The 22,234-nt window shown below is 41.9% G+C and overlaps 1 long non-coding RNA gene across 1 annotated transcript; it reads right to left on the bottom strand.

Moving 5' to 3' along the window:
• Positions 1–13,803: 13,803 nt before the first annotated feature.
• Positions 13,804–21,208, bottom strand: LOC102436457. The gene is made up of 3 exons (XR_002829556.1): positions 21,102–21,208; positions 13,990–14,071; positions 13,804–13,857 (listed from the first exon to the last, which is right to left on the bottom strand). It is a non-coding gene; the product is annotated as an uncharacterized LOC102436457 (long non-coding RNA).
• Between the last annotated feature and the right edge of the window lie 1,026 nt (positions 21,209–22,234).

Genomic DNA, 22,234 nt, shown 5'->3' on the forward strand with positions numbered 1-22,234 from the left:
TGGGCTGAAGTGGGGTGTGTGTGTGGGGGGGAAGTGTCTGCCCCCAATTATCCAGGCACTCAGAAAACGCAAGTGAAGCAAGTACCTCAGTTGCAAGCTCATCCCTGGCCCTGGTTGGGGCGTGTGCAGGAACCAATTCTCTCTCTCTCTTTCTCTCTCTCTCTTTCTCTCTCTCTCTCTCTCCTCTCCCAGTCCCTTCCACTCTTCCTAAAAATGAATGGAAAAATATCCTCTGGTGAGGATTAACAACAACAAAAATAAATAAATGAAAGATTTCTTAAAAAAAAAAGAGAAAATGTAAGTGAATCTTTTTTTTGCTGCAAAAAAGCTTTATTGTTCCATTTGGTCCAATGCCCAGGAGAGGGCTTCAGGGCAGTTAAAGGAATGGCTAGTAGTTTCGGGTAGAGGCTCAGGCACCAGGGGAGGCAGAGGGGCCCCTCACAGGCCTCCGGGCTCCACAGGCTCCTAGTGGTGCTGGAGGCTGAGCCTTTCCTAGAGCCACTCGCCCGCCCAGCCTGGGGCCGCAGCCTGCGGAGGGAGCCAGGTGTGGCCCATCTTCTTGATGAGCTTCCCCTCCTCACCCGGAAGTGGCTCTGCAGGAAGTCAGAGCTGAGCGTCTGCGGGGGGCAGAACCAGGGTCTGCAGGTCCACAGGGGCCTGGTCAGGTTCCTCCCCAAGGCCAGGCGGCCTCCCTGGCGCCCCGAGTTCTGCCCGCTCATCTGGGGAGGCCTCAGCACGTCCTCGGGGAGAGTGCGGCCACCGCGCTGGGTTTGCAACTTAAAGAGACTCTTTGAACCCTCCTGCTGCTTCTCCGCATCTCGCCCAGAGAGAGGTAGGTGTGGGCGGCCGCAGAGGCACGGGGGTAGGGGGGGCTAGGCGGTGGACAGCAGCCTCCACCTCGGTGGAAAAATTCTGACGAATTTGGGAGCTCATGGTTGTTCGAATAAGGCGTTAAGGTAGAAAAAAACCGGTGTGTTGGCTGGTCTCGGAGGTGGTGCTGACGGTGGAGACTGGATAAGATGCTGGAGGGCGGCCGGAGGCTGGGAGAAGGGGCGTCCCTGGGTCTGTTTGTCCAAACACTGTTGAAGCAAGAGACAGCTCCGGACCACCAAGGGCGCTATGCAGGTGAATCTCAATGTAAATAAAATGCCAGGGGAAGATAAGTCAGCAGGGAAAAATCCACATATTCCCTCACAAAGCTCAGTGGGAAAAAACTTATTTTCACTCAAATCTGGTAAGAGAATCATAGGATGGTGAAAAACCTCTCACCCAACTCTGTCAAGATGGAGTTGATTTTCTCGTTCACATACTTGGTAAAAGTTAAGAATGACTGCAATAAAAATATACATCTTAAACGTCTTAGATATTTTAAGACAGGGGTCCTCAAACTTTTTAAACAGGGGGCCAGTTCACTGTCCCTCAGACCGTTGGAGGGCCGGACTATAGTTTAAAAAAAAAACTATGAACAAATTCCTATGCACACTGCACATATCTTATTTTGAAGTAAAAAAACAAAACGGGAACAAATACAATATTTGTATTTGCATGTGGCCCGCGGGCCGTAGTTTGAGGACCCCTGTTTTAAGACATAAACTATGGCTCATTTAACTGCCCAATTTTTAATGTAGGTCCCAGCTGTATTCACTTGTGTGTGAGAGAGAGACACGTGTGGGTTGTCTGATGGGAGTGCTACACGTAGTTGCATTGGGTTGTGTGTCTTTACTTATAACAGTAAGAACTGGTCCAAACAAGTTTTGGAAAAAACAGAAGAGAACCGTGGTAAGCAGATAACTCAGTTGGTAGGGGCAGAAGTTGTGGAAGAGAATTAGAAAAGGATCTACCAGCCTGGACCTTTCTGGGTGCCCTGGATGTGGGTCAGCAGGAGGAAATGGAGTGTCAGGGCCCACCCGGTGGGGGTCCAGAGGAGGCCAGTTAAGAGAATGTCTAATGTTTCCTCCTCTCCCCCGGCCCCCACATGCGCCTATTCTCCCCAAAGGAAAGGGAGACCCGAAGCCCTCAGTGTTGTGTTGCTTTTTAAGTTGAGGAAACTGGCCATGAAGCCTTCACCACCCACCTCAGTAAAACAGACGGAACCCACCAGCCTCAGGCTGTCCTGCTGCAGCGAATCCCAATCGGGAATCAAATCTGTGAGATTCAGGTTGTTAAAGGGAGTAATGATGTCCGCCTCAACTTCTAGCTTAAAAACTCCGTAACATATAAAAGAACAAAACAGATGGAGAGGCTCCTAGTGAGTGTGTGATGGCAGCTGTTGGCTGTTGAAGGGATTGGGGTTGGGGATGCTCAAGACTTCCAGGATTATCCGTTTGCATGCAACTCACCACCACTGGCCACTAGAGGGAGCCAGTGGGGTTGGGCCACTCAGCGGTTACATTTTATTTCACTTTGGGTTTTTGTTGTAAACATTTTCAAACAGCAAAATAGAGGGAAAGTGTAAGGAGCTCTCATATTCCCATCACCAGGGCTTAATAGTTATTAACATTTTACTATATTTGCTTCCTTTTTTGTGAAGTATTTTCAAATAAATCCCAGACACCATGACACTGCACCCCTGAATACTTTAGTATGCACCGCAAAGGAATAAGGAAATTTACCTGTGTCACTACAATATCATTACTCCCAACAAAATTAACAGCGATTTCTTAAATATCATCTAATACGCAGTCCATATTCAAATTTCTCTATTCCCAACAAATGATTTTTGCAATTGTTTTTTTAATCCTCACCTATTCATACCCCAGGTATGAGCCCTGACCAGGAATTGAACCTGCAACCTTTTGGTATACAGGACAACGCTCCAACCAATTGAGCCACCCAGCCAGGGCTGCAGTTTATTTCTTTGAATAAGAATCTAATCAATCCACACATTGACAAGAAAGTTGTGATCTGTTTTACTTTTGATCATACTGTGTTAATTTAATTCCACAATGAAGTGTTGTTTAAACTTAGAGCGCTTATGAAATATTAGTATTAATATGCAGGAAGTTGCCCTAACTGGTTTGTCTCGGCCTGCGGACTGAAGGGTCCCAGGTTCGATTCCGGTCAAGGGCATGTACCTTGGTTGGGGGCATATCCCCAGTAGGGAGTGTGCAGGAGGCAGCTGATCGATGTTTCTAATTCTCTATCCCTCTCCCTTCCTCTCTGTGAAAAATCAATAAAATATATTAAAAAATATTTTTAAAAAATATGCAGGAGTTAATGGCTTCCTCTGTAAATTACTCACTCAGATCCTTGTTGTGTCCATTTGATTAAAATTCTTTCAACAGCAACCAAGATTCTTTTTCGTTGTTGTTGTTAATCCTCATCTGAGGATATTTTTTTCCTATTGATTTTTAGAGAGAGTGGAAGGGAGGGGGAGAGACAGAAAGAGAGAAACATCCATGTGAGAGAGAGAGAGAGACATCGATTGGTTGCACGTGCCCGGACCAGAGCCGGGGATTGAGCCTGCAACCAAGGTACATCCCCTTGACTGGAATCGAACTAGGAACCCTTCAGTCCATGGGCCAACGCTCTATCCATTGTGCCAAACCGGCTAGGTCTGCAACCAAGATTCTGAATACGTTGAAGTAATGTTAAAAATTGATAGTGACAATACATCTAATTTGACTTCTCATTTGATTAAAATACTCTCCACCTCCATGTGTTTTATTTTCTCAAACATGCTTGCAAATAGCCAGCTAAAGCCTTCTCTTTTCCTGCCATTTAGAAACAAGACACTAAAATTTATATTAAAAAAACTTGGGGGAAATCTCAAGAATTCCAAGAGTGGCTAATGAAAAACGTGTATGTATTTTTTTTTTATGCTATCATTCAACACGTAGTGACATGTCAGTCTGTGATAATATATTCACATGGCTTTCCAACAAAACATGATATGTTATTTCAAATTTTATTCATCAGCAAATCATTTTTACAGTTATTTTAAATTAATTTAGCACCTTGCATCATTTGTTAAATGGGGAAATTGGGAGTTGTTTCTTTTTTGTGAATATTATTACATATTGTATTGATATAAGCAGTTAGGCAGACATGAGCAGAGCAAGGATGATGGACCAGGTACAGAAGGCCAGCAAACCCCAGGTGCCTAACAATGGACAATCATTTGTAGGGAGGGACTTCACCCCCCAGGGCGACTTTTCCTCCCCAAGCAGATGGCTGGGCTTGAGGTTTGGACCCCTGACCTTTCCTCCCTGGAGATAATAGCGAGGCCTCAGTAGTATTTCAGCTCCAGGCCCAGTTAAGGAGCAAAACCAGCCACGGCTGAGGTCAGGACCAGCTGCATTGAATAATGACCCCCTGCTCTGGTGCTGGCCATTCAGTGGAGACCACAACCCTAAAAGGGCACACCTGGAAAACTACTGAATATTCTAGTAAGATCTTTCCCTGGGAGCTCCCCTAAAATCTCCACCCTTAAACCCTTAGGATAGAGGGCCCAATGCACTCTCCCTCCAGGGAGCACGCCCACCTTTCCTTTCCCACTCCCCACTCCCCTCCCCTCCTTTAGCTTCCTCCCTCCCAAGCTCCTAGGGCCCTTCCTTTACCTCTACAACTTGTTTCCTCAGCCCATTTCTTCTAGGAATTACTACTTCTACCTCTGTAAGTTACCAAGTAAATGTGCTCTTACAGTTTGGGTCTTGCTCTGAATTCTTTCCTAGCCAGAACCTAAGGCTGCTGAACCCAGGTCCGGTCTGACCCCACAGGTCAGACACCCAGTGCCCTTCCCACAGCCTACAGCAGTATTAAGCTAGCATACTCTATTGAGTAGGGGCCTCACCTAAAAGTAAAATCATTGACTACAGATCATAACTTTATCATAGTCAAGGGGAAAATAATTTTTTCAAGTTCCTCAACATGTCCAAGAGTTTTCTATTACTGAGAAGGGCATTCACAAGCCAACAGAGACCGCAGCATTTTCTAGCACATCTGGTGCATTGCATTCCAGCTAGGAACAAAGGCAGCGTTCCCAAAGCCTGTGGTCAAAACTGGTGGTTCTCCAGCCCAGTCTCCCCTCCCGGCTAGGACTTGGTGCCGGTACAATTCCATTCCAGGAACAGGCTGTTCCTCCCACTAGGATCTGAGTCCTGAGGCAAACAGCTTAGCAGCAGTTCTCAACCTGTGGGTCGTGACCCCTTTGGCAGTCGAACGACCCTTTCACAGGGGTCGCCTAAGACCATCCTGCATATCAAATATTTACATTACGATTCATAACAGTAGCAACATTACAGTTATGAAGTAGCAATGAAAATAATTTTATGGTTGGGTCACAACATGAGGAACTGTATTTAAAGGGTCAGAAGGTTGAGAACCACTGGCTTAGAGAGACCCTTGGGGCTGTGGGTCTCTCTGCTCGGCTCTCATTAAGTGTCCAGGCCCCAGAACACAGGGCAGAGGAGATACTGTTGGGGTTAGCCTCTCCTTAGTAGAAAAGAAATTGAGCCACTAGGCCAGTGATAGCGAAACTTTTGAGCTTGGTGTGTCAGCATTTTGAAAAACCCTAACTTAACTCTGGTCCCGTGTCACATATAGAAATTTTTTGATATTTGCAACCATAGTAAAACAAAGATTTATATTTTTGATATTTATTTTATATATTTAAATGCCATTTAACAAAGAAAAATCAACCAAAAAAATGAGTTCGCGTGTCACCTCTGACACGCGTGTCATAGGTTCGCCATCACTGCACTAGGCAAAGAAACTGCTCCAAAGTGCAAAAGGGATGGGAGAAATACAACTTTTACCCAAAGAAGCCTGCCCATCAGGATTGATATGGACAGAAATGGCTTTGTCATCGAGAAAATTCCTCTAATTTTCACTACAGATGCAAGAAAAAAAAAAGTCCGATCCCTTTCTGTCTGTGGCAGACAAGATGGGATGGGACAACACAGGAAAAGAAAAAAAATTCCTTTATTATTTGAATGGTCCTTTGCAGTTTACAAAGTGCTTTCACCTGCAATGATCTCATTTGCTCTTGACCATGAGGTGAGATGCATTATGTTTTACCTCGGGTTACGAGCAAGTGGCCAGGCTGAACTTGAAAGCTTAGGGTTCTTCCCACCAGCTGCACTGCTTCTTAGTGCCAGATCTTTTTTGCTCTCAGAATGGCCCCCCAAATCCTCATCACAGTGATGTAAATGTGCGTGGTTTTCTGTTTACTCCGTCCCCACTCCCAGCCATTCCGCTGTCTCCAATAGTTTGTGAAATCCTTAAGTGCAGGAACCAAGTCTTTGATCTCTGGGTCTCCACCTTCTGGGCACACAGTAGGTACTTTACAAATGTACCATCAGATGGATGCATATGGACACCAACTTGCAACTTACACAGGTCAGGGACAGAGTGAAGCTATGAGTGAACACAGGGGCATGTATGTATCGATCTGTATCATACATTACATTGTAAGTTCTGTGAGGCCAGGGCTTGATTTCAGTTGGTATTTCCCAAGATATGCCTGACACATAGTAAGTGATCAGTACACTTCTTAGGAATTCATGCTTTGATTCATTCACTCATCAAATATTTACTGAGTGCCTCTGTGTGTAGTCACCATAAAGGGGATGGGCAGGGGTATGGATATCTCTAAGTGTTTCAGACAGAGAACACAAAGCTGAGCTTTCAGCTCTTCTCTGAATCACTCTGGAAGGCTTCCTGGAGGAAGCAGGCTTTCCCAAGAGTGTTAGGGGCAGAAATAGAATATTGGAGATTAGCTATTGGTTATAAGAAATATTAATCATGCTCTGTTAACAGTGATTGTTTTGTTCTGATTAAAGAAAGCACATTCTAACCTGGCTGGGAGTTGTATACATCCCCTCCTCCCCCCGTCCCCACCTTCATCCCCTCCCACACACCATCACCACCACCTGGAAGTCAACCTTGGACCTGGGAGTCAACTTTGGAATGTGGTCCATTCTCATCTGAGAACTGCCTGTTATCATGGAAAGATGAACCACCTTGTTGTCCAAACAATGGAGTCCCAGAGGGGTACCCAGCCCAAACTGCATGTAATCTATAACCATTATACCCATTTTTATTCCTTTTGCCTACTTCCCCATGCAATCTGTGTCCTATTCAATATAAGCAACTGGCTTATGGGGGGGGGGGGGGGAGAAGAGCAGATTTTTATGGATGACCTGCTGCTCTCCCATCGTGTTGGCATTATTGGAATAAACACTCATATATGATTCAACCCTTTCTGCTTAATTGGCTCAAGTAGTGACAGGCAGCCGGGACCCATTGATTGTAGTTTCAGAATGTGTGAAAGGCTACTTCAGGCTTGGCCCATAAAAGCTTCTCAAAGCAATGTAATTTAGCTTCTCCATTGTACATGGAGCAGGGACAGAGCTAGGCTTCTGTTTTTGTTTTTAGAGAGAGTAGAAGGGAGGGAAAGAGAAATATCAATGTGAGAGACACACAATGATTAACTCAGGCACGTTGATTGGTAATTCAATGCCCTTGACAGGGAATTGAATCCAAGACCCTTCTGTGTGCTGGCAGATGCTTTAACCACTGGCCAGGGCAAGCTAGGTTTTATGGGACTTAAAGCATAGGCAATTTGGACGGCCCACTAAGAAAAAGAATACAAAATTAGGTACTACATATGTGAATATTTATTTAGAATAACAGAAATCACAAATTACAAATTTTGTAACTTGACAATTAGCACCAATATTTCAACATCTAGAAAAACAACATTCTAGTTTTATTAACTGTTTGACAACTCTCTATATTGCTTTTTTTTTACTTATTTGGGGGGAGGGGAGTGTAAATGTCTTTGTAATGATTTTTTATCTTTTTTTATAGAGAACTGAAAGATAATTCAGCTTTTCCTCTTTCACAGTTGATCAAAATAATTTTTAAATGAAAGGATGCAAAATAAATATGTCCTCATCCACAGGTACATGAGCTGTAGCACGCTGTAAGTCTGTGCCCTACATAAAGCAGAATTCAGATTAATTCTATTCTGGTTGATTCCCATAAACAAACAAGCACGGTGATTTGCGACTCTATAGGCTCCATGATCAAGTGTATCAAGTTGTGGACAGAATCTTTATTTTGATAGATATTGATGAAAACTAATCATCTGCTAACAGTTTCACATATCTAATTATTGGACATTTTTCATAATCTACTCTCTGGCTCCATATTGCAGGAAGACCTCCAGTCCTGCACCTGGTGCTACGAACATGCAAGACCATGTAAGCACAGTGCTGAGGACCCTCGGACCCTCGCTGGCCTTGGCAGGGCCCTGACGCTTATGCTTCATCAGCTTCCTGGGACCTCAGCCTCTGCTGATGAGGAAATGGAGAAAAAAGTTCGGGAAGGACAAATCAGCATGAGGGCTTGGCCGGCCTGCAAACCACCCCAGGCCCCTTGCCCACACTGCCAGCTCCCCAGCAGGGACCCCCACCCCGATGGGGGTGTGGATGGCCTGCAAAGGGCCCTCAGCCCCTCGCCCACCCCATCCCCAGCAGGGACCCTCACCCCAATGGGGGTGTGGCCAGCCTGCTAAGGGCCCCCAGCAGAGACACCCCCCCCCCACTCAATGGGGGTGTAGGCGGCCTGCAAACTGCCCCATGTCCTTGGCCAGGCCGTCCCCCAGCGGGGACCCCCCACCCTGATCGGGGTGTGGCCAGCCTCCAAACCACCCCAGGCCTCTCGCCCAGGCCAGCCCCACCCCCGAAGGAGACCCCCACCCTGATTCAGGACCCCCTTCAGGCTCTCAAGTGTTGGATGTGGACCTTTGCAAGTAAAATGTGACTTCCCAACTCTTTATTGCCTGGTTACAGAGGATGTGGAGACTGTTCTCAGGAGTCTAGACGTGGTGTGAAAGACATCCATCCCCAGCTCTTCCGTGTTTCTGTGGTTGCACAATACTGGGCTCTGCATCCTCATTTGGCCACCTTAAACCAAAAGGCTGAGTTTTGGAAATCAAAAGTTTAGCCTGGTTTCAGACCCTCCGCAGACAAAAATTAAAACTGATTAGAATAAATTCATGACATGCTATATTATGTATACTTAGACTTTTCTTGATACTTAGTGTAGAAAACAAACTTTGGATAACATGTTAAGATGAGAGCACATTAAACCTTGAAAATTAAATTACACTGGAGCTTTACCTCAAACTCGATATACTAGTATAGTCATTAAAATTTAAGTAATACTATTAATCATCAAGGTTTATCATCAGATTAAATGTTTTATATACAGTGGCTTTCTCTCAGCAACTCCCTTTTCTGTGGCCTAAAAAAAAAAATGGGAGAAAAATAAAGTACACCTATGAAAATCTAAATTTCAAATGGTAAGTTTAGTTGCCCTGTGGGGGAAAAACCCACAAATAAGAACTTGGAAAGAATGAACAGAAATGAATGGCAATGGAAATAACAGTAAATTTCTTATATTTGCAAATCTTGGATATTTATTTTGAATGTTAGAATGTTCAGCCACTTCCAACCTCAAATTATTTCAAGTCAATACTTAATATCCGTATTGCATCAATTTTGAGAGAAGTGAAGCTTATTAGTGAGTTTCTAATTCCATACAATAAAAACCAATGCCAACTACCAGGTGAAATTCTGAAGTTTCTACCTAATAAAACTTATGCATCCTTCAATGTTCAAGTCAAATACTATGCTCTCCTTTGGGGAGCCGTGCATGATCTGCTCATCTGAAACAGATTAAGCATTGCTCTGGACACCCATACAATTCGTATGGGCAGTATTTCTTTTCTAAAAGAAGTCTCTGCCTTTTTAAAACCCATAAAAATGTGGACAAATACAAAAAGAAGGATAATCACAAATACAGATATAAAATATTCAAGTTTAGATATCATGTTTAGCAACTTAATTTCTAAGCACCTGATGATTTAGAAGAGCAAACTGTACCCTAACTATTCCGACAGAAGATAAGATGAAAACCAACTTTGTCATTTTGATATTTAAGAATCACTGGATATAATTCCTTTTCTAAGGACTTACAATTCTGTATTTTAATTATACTAAAGTACTCTAACAAGCTTTATAAAATATGTTAATATGTACTTTTTAAAATAAAATTTGAAAGTAGACAACTTACTGTATGTCATCTCTCCCAGGGTACAGAGATTATAATAATCCAACTGGTAATTTTTGATGTTTTGAAGCATGTGGGTCTGCTCTACTAATCTTGATCGAGATATTTAAGAGATGACAAAAATCTAAATTTTGAAGTATATTTACATTGTATGTAACTGACAAAATTATTTTTTTCTTTAACATATTGGACACTGTAACTGCTGTGGTCTTGACAAACCAGTAAAAATGTAAACCCAAACTAAAAGTATCATAAAATAAACTCCTTAAACAGAACGTTTATGAGACCTTGTAATGGTGATATCTGGTTGTTTCCTTCTTTTTTCCTTCTCTTTCTTTTTCTTGATGTTTCATCTTTTGTCCTAGAAAACAAAACAAAACAAAAATAAATGATTTTATTAATGATTGCTTCAATAAAATAGAGATACAAGAACTTCTTTCTTTCATGTTTTTATTAATTTCAGAGAGGAACGGAGAGGGAGAGATAGAAACATCAATGATGAGAATCACTGATCGGCTGCCTCTTGCACACCCACTACTGGGGATCGAGCCTGCAACCCAGGCATGTGCCTTTGACCAGAATCGAACCTGGGACCCTTCAGTCTGCAGGCTGACGCTCCATCCACTGAGCCAAACTGGCTAGGGCATAGACTTTATTTAATTTTATTTTTCAGTAGTGATTATATCCACATGGTTTGAAATTTGAAAGATAAAAAGTCCTCTTTTCACTCTGGTCATCCAGCTACCTAATTCTTCCCAAAGTCTACAACAAATATTACAAATTTCTTGCGTATCTTTCAAAATTATTTGTATGCATTTGTTGAGTTTATTGTCCCAGAACCTCTGTTGGGAGGACTATCATTTCTCCACTGAATTACCTTGGCACTTTTGTCAACTGACCATAAATTTAAGGGTTTATTCTTGAACTCATGTCTGTGTGCCCTTTCCTCTTCTTGTAACAATGCCAGTCATGGAATTTAGAACACTCCAGTTCCCCTTTCCAGCATGATCTTATATTAACTAATTACATCTGTAAAGACTCTATTTCCAAATAAGGTCACATTCTGAGGTTCAGGGTGAACATGAATTTGGGATACCATTCAACTCACAACAGCATGAATACATTTATACTTGTTATATCTTCACCCTTTTATCATAATAAAATTTCCTCATTGTCTCTAGTAATATTTTTCAAAATCTAATTTTCCTATTTTATTAATTTCATAAAATCAATTAAAAGGCAATCTATATACTTTCATATTCTGGGAGAGAATATTATATGTAATATCAGACTTACCTATTCCCTGAAAAATCTTAAAAGAACTAAGTTTCCACTGCCTATCAATTTATTTTCAGGTAACATTTGCAAGTTTTCCATAAAGAGTAGTCTATGTTTTTAAAAAAACGTTTTGAGTCAATTTTGGCAATTTAGAGCCTATACTACTATAATGTACTGTTTCTCAACAGGTGTTCTATGTGGATTCTCTCTCATCATTGATGTTTCTCTCTCTCTCCCCCTGAAATCAATAAAAATGTATTTTAAAAAATTTCTCTGGAGATTTTGTTTTCTTTAATAAGGTACAGAATCCTATAACCAATTTTATATTAAATTATTCACAGTTACCTACCTTTCTTTCTTTTCTCCTTTTATTCTTTTTCTGTCCTCTCTTTCTCTTAACTTTTCTGTTGGTAGAATCTAAAAGAATTAGATTTTAAAAGAATTAGAAATGGTCTAGTTTAAATAGGCAAGCAAGAACATCTCTAGGGAAAATAAACTCCATGATTAAAAGGATGGGAAATCTTTTTGTTATGGAGACATTACATTAACTTCCTTTCAACAATAAAAAACCAATGTTAGAACTAGAAACTCTAAGGAAACAATAACTATACAAGAAAGTCAGTTCAAATATGAAGTAATACTAACACATGCATGGTTTTAAGCAAGTGATGGACTATCGATGCACTTGATAGCATGACTGGAAACATTCTCCTCTGAGAGTCCCAGTAACCAGCATATTAGGTCCATGAAAGGGAATATAACCCTAGCACACGACTTGGCACTGCAATAACAATATTTACAGAGCGATTATAATTTAAATGCTGATTATTGGTTTTGAACCTTTAAAGTGAGTCTATGAACAAAAAAATGAATGAGTTACTTTTGGTTGTAGAAATATTAACTACTGAAAACAAAAATATATATACAATAGGAAGAAAAGATGGAGTAAAGAAAGGGTGGGGTGCCTATATAAAAAAGAGTAAAATAATTGACTAAAGTTGATGGAACAAGTAGAATTACAAGTATAATATTGATGCCAAATTAACTAATGGAAAAACTATAATACGACTAGCAAACACTGACAGGGAAAATAGGTGAGACAAAGGAGTAATTTAATGTGAACTAATCAATGGATATTGCCTACAGTTGAATGTGGAGAACATTTGCTATAATTTGATTGCCTGGTACCTGATTCTCCTTTCTATGTTTGGTGAAGGTTCTTCTGTATGCCTCCCACCATCAGTGCTGAAAATACTAGCTTTTCCAGTTTCCTATGCAGCTGGGACATGGACATGTGATCAGGCTCAGTCAATCACTGCCTAGTGATGGCGAACCTATGACACTCGAACTCATTTCTTTGGTTGATTTTTCTTTGTTAAATGTCATTTAAATATATAAAATAAGTATCAAAAATATAAATCTTTGTTTTACTATGATTGCAAATATCAAAAAATTTCTATATGTGACATGGCCCCAGAGTTAAATTAGGGTTTTTCAAAATGCTGACACGCCGAGCTCAAAAGGTTCGCCATCACTGGCCTAGGAGTTGGTGACACAAGAAGCAGAGATACTGAAGAATCCACTTTGTGGTGATGGCAGAAATACCCAGTGTCTAGTGGGTGCAGCGGCAGTGAAGGCATTTAGTGACCATGGCAATGCAGGCAGAGGGATCCAGGTATAGGAATGGCAGTGGTCGCAGTGGGCCCTTAGCAGACTGAGCTCTGTGGCATGACTTTGCCTGTGGTTCTAGCTGCAAAGTTTCACTTTGTTCCTATATATATTCAGAGATTAATTCTCTAGCTTCTTGGCAATTCTGTGGGTTACTCAAGATCCTTCCATGCCTTCCCCATTTACACCAGCCAGTTGTTTCCTTTACTTACAACCAAGAACTCATATTAGCCCATGATAAATCAAGAAATAGAAGTAAAAGCATGTCACTTGAGAAAGAATCAGAAACCCAAATGTCAACAGTGGTTATTTAGCATATGCAATTCCTTTAGCTTATAATCAACCTTCCTGAATTCTACTCCCCCAGCTTTTGTCTGAAAAATGCCTCCTCCGCCTCCAGTTCTCAATTTAGATAGAATTTCCTCTTAAAGCCTTTCCTGGTCTCCTTCACTCATGTGTACCAAGTCATAGCTCTCATCTATATTGTAATGGACTATCTTTATCACCCAATAAAATAAAGATTCCTTGGCTGATGGGATCATGGCATGTTTACCATTATGCCTGGAGCACAGTGCGTATTCTCAATAAACATTTGTTGAATAAACAGAAGTTATAAAGGATTTTAATAATTTTTCTCTAAATAATTTAACTTACAAACAAAAAACCCTAACAGGGTGATAAACATACCGTTAGTACTTGAATCTGTCTCGCTCTCAGAAGACGAAGAAGAAGAGGGAAATACACCGTCATCTGAAGAGAAAGATGTTGATCTATGTTGGGGTTGGTGGTGTTTCTGGCTTTGCTCTTTTGTCCCCGTTTGTTTGTGTTTGCCTTAGATTGATATCAAATATGACACAATTATCCTCTCAAGTATTAGCAACAAATGAAAGAGAAACAAATAAGATACTTTATAGAACGTATGTGAAATTACTGAAAAGGTCTTACAGTGAGAAAAGCTCCCACCTTCATTTCTGCTGGCCCTGGCATCTTCAGGACTTGTGCGTGGGAACTTCTTACTCATGTCCACAAAACCTGCCTGCCATGGCTGTAAAACCAAAATAATGACAAGTCATTAGAGAATTTAAAAGCAAAATAATGGTTTCCGGAACAAAGGAAATAGAAACCACATTTTAATTCTGAATGGAAAGTGGGTCAGGTGTTGGTTATTCAGAAAATAGTTCTATATTTCTATTAAATGATAACCATGCATACCCTTAATTTGAGTATCTGTCATCAAAACAAAAGTCAAGTATGTATTTCCATAACCTTGGCAAGCATCTCCTACAGATTTGATCAAAATAAGAACCCTGTTTTAGTTGAATTTTGCTTTATAACCTACAACAAGAATTTAGTATTTATGTGGTGATACTCTGGATTACATTATGTCAAACTGGTTTTCTTCACTGATGAAGGGAAACACCAACTGTTATAGACTGAACTGTGTCCCTGCAAAAGTCATTTACTATTGAAGCTCTAACCCCAATATGACTGAATTTAGAGAGTCTTTAGGAGGTAAAGTTAAATAAGGTCGTAACGGTGCACCCTTCATCTGATAGGACTAATGGCCTTCTAAGAGGAAAGAGATACACACCCCACACACATACACACACACAGGAGCAACACCAGTAGAAAAGGCATGTGAGGATGCACCAAGAAGGAGGCTGTCTGCAAGCCAGAAAGAGTTCTCACCAGAAACCACACTCTGCTAGAACTTGATCTTGGACTTTCCAGCCTCCAGAACTGTGAGAAAATAAACTCCTGTTGTTTAAAAGCCACGCAGTCTGTGGAACTGTAGCGCTGTGGCAGCGCCAGCAGACTAATGGACCACTGAAGGACGCTGCGATTGTGGCTGCCCTTCGGAACTCGATGTTGTCCCTGGTACCTGCAGCCCATCATCCTATCTCCTTGGCTTCATGTTCCCCTCCCACCCTTAGAGACAGGCCATCTTCAGGATGAATCTTTTGATTGCTCCTCTCTATCACTATCCCATTGGTTCCTAAACTTTAGTATACATAAGAAAGACAAAGCTTTAAAAAGGCAATTCCTGCGCTCCACACCCAGAGATCTTCACTAGAAGATCTGGAGGGAGACCTCTAGCAATTCAAGGAGCCGTGACACTTTGAGAAACAGTGCTCTTAGAAATCTCATCTAGTCACACAATTTCAATGAATATATTACTCCTCCTGCCCTTTTATTTGTCCATCCCTTTAATCCCTCATCTCTAATAAACATTTTCCTTGGAACATCTATTTCACTCTGCACTTTAAAGTAAAACCAAGCTCTTTGGAGACTTAGCCATTTCTGTAAGTAAACCCATTTTTCTCCTAAGACACACACTCATACACCTAATTTATTTACTAAGCCCCCAATCCAGTACTAGAAATATAGTGGTGAACAAAACAGACGAGATTTCTACATTCACAGAGATTATATTCTAGTTTCAGGAGAAGAAACCAAATAATTTCTAAGGATAATTGTTATGAAGAAAATAAGCAGGTGCTATAATTGAAGTGCCCTGCTGGATAGGAATGTCTGCTTCTAAATAGGTGACACTTGGCCTGACATTTGAAAGATGAGAATCATCCAGTCATGTGAAAGAAAAAACTTGTAGGAAAAAACTTTTGATCCGATGGAAGATAAGTTCAAAGGCCTTGAGGTAGAACAAGTTTAGCATTTTTTTGATATTCAGAAAGATGGCAAGTAAATCTCAAGCATAGTAGTCAAAGGGGAATGGTATGAACTGAGCTAAGAGGTAGACATGGACCAGGCAATGTAAAAGTATAAAACCAACTTTATGTTATGGAGTTGGGATTTCATCCTAAGTACTAGAGGCCCGGTGCACGAAATTCATGCGGGGGCGGTGGGGGGGTGGTGGTGGTGGTGGTGGTGGTGGTTCCCTCAGCCTGGCCTGCACCCTCTCGCACCTAACTGCTCGCCTGCCTGCCTACCTGATCACCCTTAACCACTAACCACTCTGCCTGCCTGATCACCCCTAACCACCTCTGCCTTGACCCCCGCACCCGGGCCCCAGGCTTCCCTCCTCTGGCTGGCTGCAGGCAACCGGGACCCGGGCTTCCCTCCCTCTTGCAGGCCACAGGCACCCAGAACCCCAGGCAACACCGCCTGGGCCCCAGCTTTGTCAGGAAGGACATCCGGGATGACATCTGGAAGACGACCGGTCTATCTGGTCTAATTAGCATATTACCCTTTTATAAGTATAGATCAGGGGTCCTCAAACTTTTTAAACAGGGGGCCAGTTCACTGTCCCTCAGACCGTTGGAGGGCCAGACTATAGTTTAAAAAAAAACTATGAACAAATTCCTATGCACACTGCACATATCTTATTTTGAAGTAAAAAAACAAAACGGAACAAATACAGTATTTGTATTTGCATGTGGCCCGCGGGCCGTAGTTTGAGGACCCCTGGTATAGATAGTGGGAAGCGACTGGAGGCTTTTAAGCAGGGGAGTGTCAAGATCTGATTTATAACAAAGCACAGTCATATGATTAAAAACACAAATCAAATTTTAAAAATCACCACCAAAACTAATGTCAAGGAGCTTATTCCCCATGTTTTCTTTAAGTTTTATTGTTTCAGGTCTTATATTCAAGCTTGTAATCCATTTTGAGTTGACTTTTGTGTGTAGTGTAAAATGTGGTCCAGTTTCCCATTACCATTTATTGAAGAAGTACTTCTTTCCCTATTGTGATTTTTGGTACCCTTGTCAAGGATGAGTTGATTATATATGTATGAGTTTATTTCTGGGCACTCTATTGTTTTATTGGCCTATGTGTATTTTTTTTTAATGTCTGGAACAATTTTTGGTTATCACAACTTGGAATTTTGTCACAATTTAGTTGCTACTTGGGATCTAGTAGTTAGAGGCCAGGGATATAGCTAAATATCCTACAATGCACAGGAAAGTTCTTCACAACTAAAATAATCCAACCCCAATGACAAGGGACAAAATTGAGAAAGTCTATTCTAGCCCAATCCACCAAAATCTCTTACTTGAAGTACTGTAACAGCCAATAACTAGGTTTCCTGATTTTACTTTTATACAATCTCTCCCCCACAAAGCACAGCTATATGATCTTGAGGGAAGGCGAGGGGTGTGGTGGTGGTTTGTGGAAGAGATTAACCAAAGAACTTACATGCATATATGCATAACCCATGGACACAGACAATACTGTGGTGAAGGCCTGGGTGGGGGGCAGGTACGGGATGGAGGGGATTGATGGGGGGGGGGGAGAAACAAAGGGGGACATCTATAATACTTTCAGCAATAAAGATAAATAAAAAATAACAATTTTAATTGAATTATAATTGACATACAATATTGTATCAGGAGTAGGAGACATTCACCCTTTCACCATTAAGCATGATGTTAACTCTAGGTTTTGTAGATTCCTTTTATCAGAGTCCCTGCTATTCCTAGTTTGTTATTTATTCATGTTTGTTTTTGGAACACTGATATGAACACAGGCACATATTTTATGTAACTTACTGGTAAGTATACATTCTATTTGTTTGCTCTTTATAAATAGAGACAATTTTTAAGATAGAAAGCAAAGTACAGAGCCCAAGCTGGTCTGGCTCAGTGGATAGAGTATTGGCCTGCAGACTGAAGGGTCCTGGGTTTGATTCCAGCCAAGGGCACATGCCCGGGTTGCAGGCTCCATCCCTAGTAGGAGGCATGATGGAGGCAGCCAATCAATGATTCTCTCTCATCCTTGATGTTTCTATCTCTTTCTCCCTCTCCCTTCCCCTCTGAAATCAATATGTATATATATACATACACACACACACAGACACACATACATACACACACACACACACGTAGTGAATGCCATCTCCTGGTAAGACTATCAAGACCATATCAAATGCTACCGCCACCTCTCCTCACTCTTCACCATCTCTCTACCATTTCAGCAATGTAGCCTCTTTGATGGAGATGGGAGCAGGGGTGCTGAGTTGCAGGTGCAAAACAGTCTTATTTGGGAAGCCCAGGTCAGGCCAAGCTCAGCTGGCCAGGAGCTCCAGCTACTGAGTCCTCTTATGAAGCAAGTCACACTGCTAGTTCTCTGGATTACAGATTGTGGTCATTTCTACAGCTGTTAAAGAACCAATGACTTCTAGATGGATTAGACTCTGTTTGGGGCTCCAAATATGATTTTCCTCATCTTGGTCAAGTTTTTTTCTTTTTTAAAGAACACAGTTGAATCTGTTGGGTTCATGGTGCTGAGTTTTTAAAATCATCAATGTTGAATTTTGCCAAGTGCTTTTTTTTTTTGCATCTATTGATAGGAATATGTAGTTTTTCTTATGTAGTCTGTTAATATAGTAAGATATACTAATTTATTTTCAAATGTTGAACCAGCCATGAATTCCTGGAATAAATGATAGTCACAAAGTGTTTTTCTTTTACACATTGCTGGATTCAATTAGCTATTTTTTTTTTTTTTTAGGATTTTTTGCATCTTTGTTTATGAGGAACACTGATTTTTTTTTAGGATTTTTTGCATCTTTGTTTATGAGGAACACTGATTTGGTTTTCAGGTTTTTTAAAAATCTGGTTTTGGTATCAGGAAACATTGGGTTAATAAAATGAGTTGGAAAGTTTTCCTTCATCTTCTATTCTCCAAATAGCTTGTGTAGAATGACTATTCCTTTGTCCTTAAATATTTGGTAAAATTCGCCAGTGAAACTACATGGCACTGGAGAGTTTTCCTTTTTGGTATAGAACTGTTCAGCTTATCCCTTTCTTCTTGGGTGAATTTTGGTAGTTTTGATGGTGATCCAGTTCATCTGAGATAAGTATAGAGTTGTTTGTAGAATTCCCTTATTGTGCTTTTTAATGTCTATCATGATCAGTAAAGACATCTCTTAGAGCAGTGGTTCTCAACCTTCCTAATGCCGCGACTCTTTAATACAGTTCCTCATGTTGTGGTGACCCCCAACCATAAAATTATTTTCGTTGCTACTTCATAACTGTAATTTTGCTACTGTTATGAATCGTCATGTAAATATCTGATATGCAGGATGTATTTTCATTGTTACAAATTGAACATAATTAAAGCATAGTGATTAATCACAAAAACAATATGTAATTATATGTTTTCCAATGGTCTTAGGCGACCCCTGTGAAAGGGTTGTTTGACCCCCAAAGGGGTCGTGACCCACAGGTTGAGAACCGCTGTCTTAGAGCGTGTATGTTATAGAAATGACCTAGTACAATTAAACACAAGACCAAGTAGAGAAAGGACATAACTGCAGCAGTACTAGCCTCAAGCCTTGTTATCACTGACTTTCAATTCCATATTCAGTCAGATACCAAGTCCTTTTGATTTGTCCTTGCAAATTCCTCTTAAGCCCAATACTGCTTGGCACAGCCCGTTAAGACCCCTAATCTATCTACCTAAAATATTCCACCTGCCGCCTAATGAGTCTCACTGCCTTTCTCCACACCCTTCACATTGCCGCCAGACTTATCTTCTTAAACTTCCAATGTTTCCGCACTGCCTACAACAGCGGTTCTCAACTTGTGGGTCGAATGACCCTTTCACAGGGGTCGCCTAAGACCATCGGAAAACACATATATAATTACATATTATTTTTGTGATTCATCACTATGCTTTAAGTATGTTCAATTTGTAACAATGAAATTGGGGGTCACCACAACATGAGGAATTGTATTAAAGGGTCGTGGCATTAGGAAGGTTGAGAACCACTGGCCTACAAGCTAAAGACCCTTCACATCTGGCTTAGTCTTGCCTTTTGAACTGCAGTTCATTTTATGTCTCTAAATCAGGTGTTTTTAACATGTAGGCTTCAGAGGGGAGGGCTGCAATTATCTTGTCTTATACAAACTGCTGAAATGCTTGCCGAGAACAGTGATAACAATAATGACATTCAGGGAAGAAGGCTGATTAACGAGGACTGGGTTAGAAGTACAAAACGAAGCATCAAGTACATTTTGAGGATGTGAAATATTACTAAACTCAGAGCTTAGACACCTGGTAAAAACGGAGCACTCAAGGGCCAGTGTGGAGAGCTCTGAGAAAGTTTGTAGACAACGGCCACATTTTCAGAAACAGGAACATTCTAGACAGCATTCAAGAAAAATTCCTCACCAGAAACAACTAAAGGGGAGATGCCCAGGTGTGTGGGAAAGAGAAAGTGGTAACGGCACCAGCTTTGGGGCAAGCTTCACAGAAGATTCAAATTTCAACTCCATCACACCCAGCTGTTACTGCAAGCAAAGTACAGTGGGGCCTTGACTTACAAGTTTAATTCGTTCTGAGACCGAGCTCGTTAAGGAGCTCGTTAACTCAAATTACTCCGTCAACTCAATGCAAAAAATCGGCTGAGAGGCAGCTGGTATCTCAAAAAACTCGTTAGTAGGGACACTCGTAAGTCAAGGCCCCACTGTATGTAAAGGTGCGATGATTAAATAAAATACGTGCAAAACGCTTAGGTTAGTGTCTTATTCTCAAGGGATTCTTTCTTTTATTTAGTAGGAGGAGAGATTAGGAAAGGACCCTGCACCGAGATGGGTGGTCCTTGGGAGAGATTTTCACGAAAAGAAAAAAGATTCAGAAGCCGCCACAAAGAGCAGATTCCCAAAGGGAGTTGGAGGAAAGAACATTTCCAGGGGGCTTTCTGCGGGCCCTCAAAACGGGAGGAGGAGCAAGCCCTGAGAACAGGGTCAGACCAAGGTCACACCTGCGGCGTTCAGCAGGGCCTCCAATAACGTGGTGCTGCTCAACCTGGTTTGGGTGATGAGATGCCCTCGGGATGTTGCTTGTTTCGATCAGCCTACGATAAATGACTCTCTTGACACTAGTTTTACTTAAAGTCGCAGAAACTATCCACGATACTGAGGCTTTACCGTAGATACGCTTACCAGAAAGGGCTCATCTCCAGGGGGAACCCTGAGCGCTGGGCGCGGCCTGATTTGGGGAGGAGAGGCCCAGTCTGTGACCGAGAGGCCGGCTGGGGAGGGAGTTGGGGGAAAGGTAGAAAGAAAAAGCCTGCGCGGCCTCTATCTAGCAGCCAGAGCTCCGACACTTACTGTAAATTGCAGGTAAATGACCTTCCTGGGCCGGCTCCAGCCCGGCCCCAGGGTGCTGAGGAACCAGGGCAGCGAGCGCCCGCTGCCACTGCGGAGCCCGAGCCAGACCACGAGGTAATGAGCGGGGTGGGCGGGGCGGGGCCTCCGCGGCATGCGCGCACGTCAGCGGGCCCGGAAATGTCCCGCCACGACACAGATAGGGGCGGGGCTCACGTGGCTCTTCCGGCGCAGGGCGCAGGGCTTACAGTCCGGCCTGTGGGCACGGGGTTGGCTTAATGTCTGGGGTTTGACTCGTTGCTGAGCGTTTTCGCGTACATCGCCCAGAACCTCAGATCGTGGGGCCAAATTTTATAAGTGTCAACAAATGGCAGCATTTTCCCGGAATTTGTGATTTCATTTCAGGTTCTGTTACAGATTGTGGCCACCTGGCACAGTTTTCCGGGATTTGTTTTTTGGTAGATTAATTTGCCCAGATTTGATACCAGTACAATATTGAGGCCGTCTGGTAATGTGGTTATTGTTCCATGAATTGGAGTCTTCCCTTGTTTATTCATGTGAAGTCTTCCAGTTTTCTTGCTGTTCTGCACATTTTCCTTTAGGTTTTTACCTACCAGCTTTTGTTGCTGTTTTAGTTTACTCTTCGTAATGGACCCTAGGATAATTTGTGTTTTGGTATGCTGATCTGTCTGGTCATTCGGCTGAACCAATTCTTTTGGATTTTATAGGTAAGAATTCATCTATCTGTAAATACCAATTTTGGCTTTCCCCCTAAATTCAGTACAACACTGTATAGTAGCCTCAGGTAGTTCTTTCCAGAAATTATTTGGATTGCATATTACATGTTGTTCATGTTTTTTGAAGGTTTCTGGTAGATAACCTTTTTTAAAAAGTAGGCAGTAGGGGTAAGTAGTTAGGAATAATTTTAAAAAGTTATCTGGGGGTCATATTGGCAGAACTGGGTGGGTGATTGGATGGAGACAGTGAGGGAGGAATCTAGAACAGTGTCCAAACTTCTCATTTGGATGGTGATGTCATTATCTGGGGTAGAATACACAGAGGATTCAGGTTGGCGGTGGTGGAGAGTGGGAAGATTTCCAGTTCAGTTTTAGTAAAGCTGACTTTAAAGTCCCTGT

The sequence above is a fragment of the Myotis lucifugus genome, unplaced genomic scaffold (assembly GCF_000147115.1).
Source record: "Myotis lucifugus unplaced genomic scaffold, Myoluc2.0 scaffold_65, whole genome shotgun sequence".
Lineage (NCBI taxonomy): Eukaryota > Metazoa > Chordata > Mammalia > Chiroptera > Vespertilionidae > Myotis > Myotis lucifugus.